We start from the raw sequence: 7,296 nt of genomic DNA on the forward strand, positions 1-7,296 counted from the left end.
ACCCTCCACCAATCACGGCTGTTTCTAACATATCAAAGGTCTAAAGAAACCGTATTCGCTGGCGTTCACTGGTCTAATAATGTTGACATGGAGGGCAATGTTCGAATGGCTAAAACTGTATCTGTCTGTGACGAGAGACGGGCTGTTGACGATAGATGTGTGGGATTTTGGGGAAAAGACAAAGAGGGACATTTAAAGTCTATGATCTTTTCCGTCTGCCTTCCAAGTTTCTGAAATTGACTGGCCGGATCTTCATCTCCGCGAATGGAATCGAATGCTCGTGGCCTTTCCAGTGGAACCAATTGATGCCCTGTGAATTAAAATAGTTTCATTTAATTTCAATATGTTACAAAACATTTCAGTGTTGTATATGAAAAGGTATAAAGTACTTAAATGTATTTTAATTATTGTAGTTGAATATTATTTGGGGGAATTTGTACTTTTATCTACTCGAGCATTATTGAACCTGAGGACTTGGACGACGTTTTATGGATTATATTTCCAAGGGAAAATTATGTTTTTTACTAATTACACTTTCATTTAGACTGCTGATTATTATGATGCAAATCTATCCTCTTAATATTAAGTTATACTGGTAACACTTTACAATAAGGTTCCATTTATTAACAACATTAGTTAACATGAACTAACCAGTGTAATTTTAGTATTAATTATATCCTATTATAGTTTATATTAATATTTTGAATGAGCCTTTATTTTTAATAAGGTTCCATTTATTAACTACCTTAGTTAACATGAATAAACCAGTGTTATTTTAGTATTAATTATATACTATTATAGTTTTTATTAATATTTTGAATTAGCTTTTATTTTTTTAATTTTAATTTTAATTACATTGTTAGTAATTTTGTTATGTGCTTCTGTCGTTTTTTTTAATGTTTATTTTAAATATTACTATTTAGGTTTCATTTATTTTTATTTCAGTTTTAGTTTTAGTCCAATGTTAATTTTGATTGAGTAATTTTACTGTTTAAACTAACTTAAACTAAACAAAAACTAGAAACTGAAACCAGTTAAATAAGTAATTCATCTAATATTTATTTTATTTTATTTCAGGTTTATTTCAAGTAACAAAAATGTTTAATAGTTTTAGATGGAACTAACAATGAAAAATACTTCTAAAGCATTTACTAATCTTAATCAATGTTTATTTAAAATTTTCTAATACATTATTCAAATCAAAAGTTGTATCTGTTCATATTATTTAATGGAGCTGAACTAACATGAACTAACAATGAACAGTTGTATGTTTATTAACAAAATGAATAAATACTGTTAATTAATAAATAGAATACCAGGACAAATGCGCTGCTCATTGATAGTTAATGCATTAACTGACATTAACTAATGGGTCCTAATTGTAAAGTATGTATATTTTGTCTATTTTACTGAGAAAAGTTGTTATTAATGTTATTTAACTTAAAAAAAAAAAAAAAAAAAACGCCAGAAAAATTCATTTTGATATAAAATTTAATTGGCCAAAATATTGGAGAATATGACTTACTTTGCTGTGACTGCTGTCTCCATATTTCCCCATGAGGTTCACTCGATGGCAGTTTTTATACCAGAACGCTCCCTTGTAGGATAGGGCACAGTTGGTGACGGCAATGTCATTGTCATTGTCATAGGTGGAGAAGGGTCTGTTCTGGTGATATGATAAGGAATCACCTAAAGAGAGACACAAAGACACAATATTACAAGCTAAATATTACAAAACCTTTGCCAACATTGGGTATGAAATATTATCACTCATTTAAGAACGATGCATCATGAAGTATGCATGTATTCTAGGGTGAAATGACCTTATGATCATCATATTTCCATGAGATACGGTTCTTAATGGGCATTGATGGTTCCATGAAGAACCTTTAACATCCATGGAACTTTTCCATTGTACAAAAAGTTTTTATAGTGAAAAAATGTTCTTTAGAAAACGGATAGTTCCGGTCCTTGATTCTGATTGGTTGAGCCGCGTTCAAAGCTGTTGTAAATTACTCTACAAACATACACCTTTGTTTACTTTGTGTGTTGCTTGTTGCAACCACAACTGTTTCTGAGGAACTACATTGTTTGGTGGAAGAATACTGTTTTTATTAATATCATTACACTTTATTTGATCTGTTTTATTTTGTGAAACCTAACTACGTATATGGAATAACCATTTTATAAAAGCAATAAGCACCGTGAAGCCGTGGTTTACAGTGAATTTATAACAGCTAAGGGGGTTTTAGGCACTTCGCTTCGCGTCATTCCTAACAATGCCCCTTAGCTGTTATAAATTCACTGTAAACCACGGCTTCTTGGGGCTTATTGCTTTATTAGATAATTACAGTGTTCTTCACACTAAGAAAAATGGTTATTTTAAGAACTGTTCACTAAAAAGTTCTTTTTGGAACCAAAAATGGTTCTTCTATGACATCACTGACATCGCCTCTTTTTGGAACCTTTATTTTTAAAGGGGTGCTATTATGCTTTTTCACTTTTTCAACTTTAGTTAGTCTGTAATGTTGTTGTTTGAGCATAAAAAAGTTACAAAGCTCAAAGTCCCATAACACACACAGATCAGTGAGTGCATTTTCCTCTCAGCCAAAAAGTGGATCTGTTTTTAAAGAACTTAATGCATAAATCTGACTGCTAAAAAAATAATAAAACAAATAAATCTGACTGCATAAAACAGTAAATAATCTTCATAATTAGTGCAAGGTTATTATTGTTAACTAAAAACATATTTTTTCCCGCTATTTGAAATAAAATAAAGAGTAACTGAAAAAAAAAAAAAGAATTTGAAAAGTAAACTCATTTTATTTCAGCTAATTGTCAAGGTAACTTTTCTTGGTTTTATTTAGTTTAAGTACTAAAATAGCTCAAACTAAATAAATGAAAATTAAAACGCAAAACTTAAAAACTATATTCTGTAGACAAACAAATAAATAAATAAAATAGTATATATATATATATATATATATATATATATATACACAGTATGTGTGCGTGTAGTATATATATATATATATATATATACAATAATTGTGATAGTATTTTCCTTATTGTGGAGCATTAATGTTATTGATTAAAGATTACAGTAATGATTTATTTACAGTAATGGTCATTTTAGAATAATTTATATACTGTTTGTAGTTTTTGCTAATGTTTTGATTTAGATTTTATTGTTATATTTTTTGTTTTCATTTCAATTTTAAAGGTTTTATTAATTTTGTTATGAGTTTTTGCCATTTTGTTAATTTATTATACAGCAAGCATTAATTTCAAGTTAATTTATTTATACAGCACATTTGAAAACAGCCACAAGACTGACCAAAGTGCTGTATATTAAAATCAAACCATTAAACACATGAATCAGAAATAATAAAACATATGAATTTAAACCCAAAAGGAATGACTGATAAACAATTCTGAAGACAGAGTAATAATCAAGACCATAATACGATGCAATAAGAATGGGATATTAGTAAGCCAGTATCAGATTTTTTTAAATATGTCTAAATAGTTTTTATTTTTAGTTTATTTATTTTTAGTTATTTTAATACTTCAGCTTAAACTGAACAAAAATGAGAAACGTTGCCTTGGACATTTTTTTTTTTTTTTAATGGAATATTGCAGTAAGAATTGTCAGTTTTGATTTCATGGTGACTTTAAGGGTGATTGGAAGTTTGATCAAGAGTAATATAGCTGAGGTTGTGCTAGGAGAAAAGCAGTGTTGTGTGTAGTAAACAGACTGACCTGTGGTGAAGACGGTGCTGATCCGTGTGCTCCGCTTGTCCTCAGCGACGGCCTGCAGTCGGACTGTGTGCTCAGTGCTGCTTCTCAGATCAGACAGACCGTGTGAGGTCGCAGACGGCTCTAGATTCAGTTCCTGTGTGAACATGCATCAATCATGATCTGAACACCTTTTTAGTATTTAATAATTATTGTTATGCATCATATATTATATATTATTTTGATCACTTTTGTAATGTTGCAGCACTTTGAGTATAAGTTGCATTACAAATAAAACATATTATTATTATTCTGATTAGTATTATGACTATTATTATTATGATAGCGATGATGATGATGATTATTGTTGTTGTCTAATCGTATCCAAAAACAGAATTCTAGAATTTGCAAAATTAACAAAACTCTCTAGATGTTCAAATTGTGCCTATATAAAATAAATTAATAAAATAAAATAAATTTTTTTTTTGTTATGATGTTAAATGTTTTAATTAATTAACGAATTAAAATAAATAAATAAATACATTTTGTTATAGTATTTTTATACATGCAATAATATGTATTATAAACTATATTATAATATAATATATTATCAAGCAATTCATGTACACTTATACAATATTCTCCAGATGCTCAAATTGTGCCTTGAGCCATATATATTACTAATGCATATAGGTTATATTAGTTATATATTATGACTAACACAATATAAATCTGCATGGATTGTATACGGTATAGTTTTAAATAGATATTTCAACCTCAAAAACGTCTTTTGTGCTCCACAGAAGAACGCAAGTCGTACAGGTTTGCAAACAACACAAGTTGATTTTTGGTTGAACGAACCCTTTTATATGGCCTATGTAATTACACTAAAAGCTTGAAATTCTCAATAGCAGAAGTGGGTAGCTAAAAACATCTGAAGGTTAGTAGTATGTGAGAATTCTGACCCTGACATCCCCGTCCGCTGCTTCAAAGGTCAGGATATATGCGGTGATGGCGGCCCGCGGCGGCGTCCAGGTGAGAACGGCGCTGTCTGTCTGAATATTACTGACAACAAGATCACGCGGAGTGTCCACATCTACATAACAGCAGAGAAATCAGATTACACTGACATTTATTCAGACAATTAGATGAGTTAGAATTAAAAAAAAAAACATGCTAATATTAGGGGCAACACTTATGAATGAGCTGGAAATAAATAAAAAATGCATTCATTGTTTAGAATTGATCATTGTTATCACAGCATTAGCTGTGTTAATGACAGTCCATTATTTTGAGAATCAGGAGAATGACGGTATTTTCAGCGAAGAAAGCTGAGTATAAAAAGTATCCTAAACTCAGGTTCTCTCACTGATGCATTATGGGAGAATACATTTTTATTTACAAAACTGTTTTTGACAAAACAGAAAAAAAAGTGTTGAAATAAGCAGGCCAGCAGTTTATTATTATTATTACTATTATGCAGGTAGTTACATTTGGAAAAAGATACATTTTTTTTGTACTGATTATCAGATGCAAGGCATACAATATTTTAAACAAATTTTATTTTATTATTAACCATAAAAAAATAAATAATATTAGTATTATTATTATTATATCTTATAATTATTATTATTTTTAAGTAATTTGTGGCACATAATTTTTTTTTTCAACCAGGACACACGAGAAACTAACAGTAAATAATTTTAAAAAACATAAAACATTAAAAGCTGTGTTAATGCTGATTTAAATATTCCATATTTGTTGTATTTTGATACATTAAATGTTTTGTATTATTCAATTAGGTCACATATGATAGAACAACAGGACATTTCTTTAAAAAATGTTTATTCTTAAATAAAACAAAACATTAAAAGCTGTGTTAAACCTGCTTTTAATATTACTACTACTACTACTAATAATAATTATTATTATTATTATTTTGAAAAAATTTTTTTGTGATAAATTAAATGGTTTTAATTTTCGATGAAGACATATTAAATAATAGGACATAAAATAATAATTAAAATAATTATGAAAATGAATTTAATTAATAGAATATAATGAGTATAATGAGAATTATACTCATTATATTGAATAGGAAATGACTAAATAATAAGAAAATTAAAATGAATAGGACATAAAACAATACAAAAAAGAAATATTTTATATTATTATTAATGTTAATATATTAACATATGAATCATATGCAAAAAAATAAAAATGCATTACAGAATTTCACTATAATTTTAAATCAAATTCCTCCCTGTTTCCGGAGAATCCCGCCGCATATGAACTGCTCAATAAAGAAGTGCTGCTGTATTGGTCTATAGGGGGCGCTAGAGCTCTAGTAATGGCTGAAGCTCCTCTCACCTGTGGTGAAGTCTGTGGTCGCTGGAGCACTTTTCTCTCGGCTTCTGATGGCAAAAACATTGACAGTGTATTGAGTTGCTGGAGCCAGTGAAGTCATCTCAAACTCCACCGTGTTTCCAGAAACCTGCTCTGATATCGGTGGCACTGTGGAGAAAAATACATGAATCAGAAATTATTCTATAAAACTAAAAAAGACAAGAGCCTGAGAAATGATAATACAGATAAAGAAATGCTGCTGTATTGGATGAGGTCTATAGGGGGCGCTAGAGCTCTAGTAATGGCTGAAGCTCCTCTCACCTGTGGTGAAGTCTGTGGTCGCTGGAGCACTTTTCTCTCGGCTTCTGATGGCAAAAACATTGACAGTGTATTGAGTTGCTGGAGCCAGTGAAGTCATCTCAAACTCCACCGTGTTTCCAGAAACCTGCTCTGATATCGGTGGCACTGTGGAGAAAAATACATGAATCAGAAATTATTCTATAAAACTAAAAAAGACAAGAGCCTGAGAAATGATAATACAGTAACTGAATGTGAAAACAGATGTGGGTTTATTTTGGGGTAGCTGACATGTCAAGCAGTGACAGCAGTGTCCTGCGGTGTGACACGTAATATTAAAATATCTCAAATCATTTTTTGCTCTACTCAGGGCGAGCAGCAGCAGAGACAATGCAGACAAGTCAAGCATGAATAAAGAAACCCAAACTAGAGCACAATAGAGAGTGCAGGAGTTTCCTCACCAGTGTCTGCACTGTATGTGATCACATATCCATCCACGGACGCCACGGCAGGTTGCCACAGCAACAGCGCCTTTGTGTCAGTGACATTGACAGCAGTCAGGCTGCGTGGCGTATCCAGGGCTGGAGGTAAATTAATTAAATAATAAAAACATTATTTTGGTATTGTGTTATCTGAAAAAAAAAAAAAAAAAAAAAAATATATATATATATATGCATGCATGACTGATCTGTTATTATATACTTATATTATTGGTTATTTATAAAATCATGGTGTTGTTTTGTTATATATATAAAATAAAATAAATTCAATGTATTTAATTACATTAATATAATAATTATTTAATTTAAATTAATCATTTAAAATATTTTCATGGTTTTACATTTGAATGTACATGAATTACTGATCTGTTGCATATTATATTATATTATAATTTGTTTATATATATATATATAA

At 29.9% G+C, this 7,296-nt stretch overlaps 1 pseudogene; it reads right to left on the reverse strand.

Moving 5' to 3' along the window:
- LOC107654294 (tenascin-like) overlaps positions 1-7,296 on the reverse strand; it is a 58,686-nt pseudogene continuing 51,390 nt past the window's right edge.

Source organism: Sinocyclocheilus anshuiensis, unplaced genomic scaffold (genome assembly GCF_001515605.1).
Source record: "Sinocyclocheilus anshuiensis isolate Anshui unplaced genomic scaffold, SAMN03320099.WGS_v1.1 scaffold163, whole genome shotgun sequence".
Lineage (NCBI taxonomy): Eukaryota > Metazoa > Chordata > Actinopteri > Cypriniformes > Cyprinidae > Sinocyclocheilus > Sinocyclocheilus anshuiensis.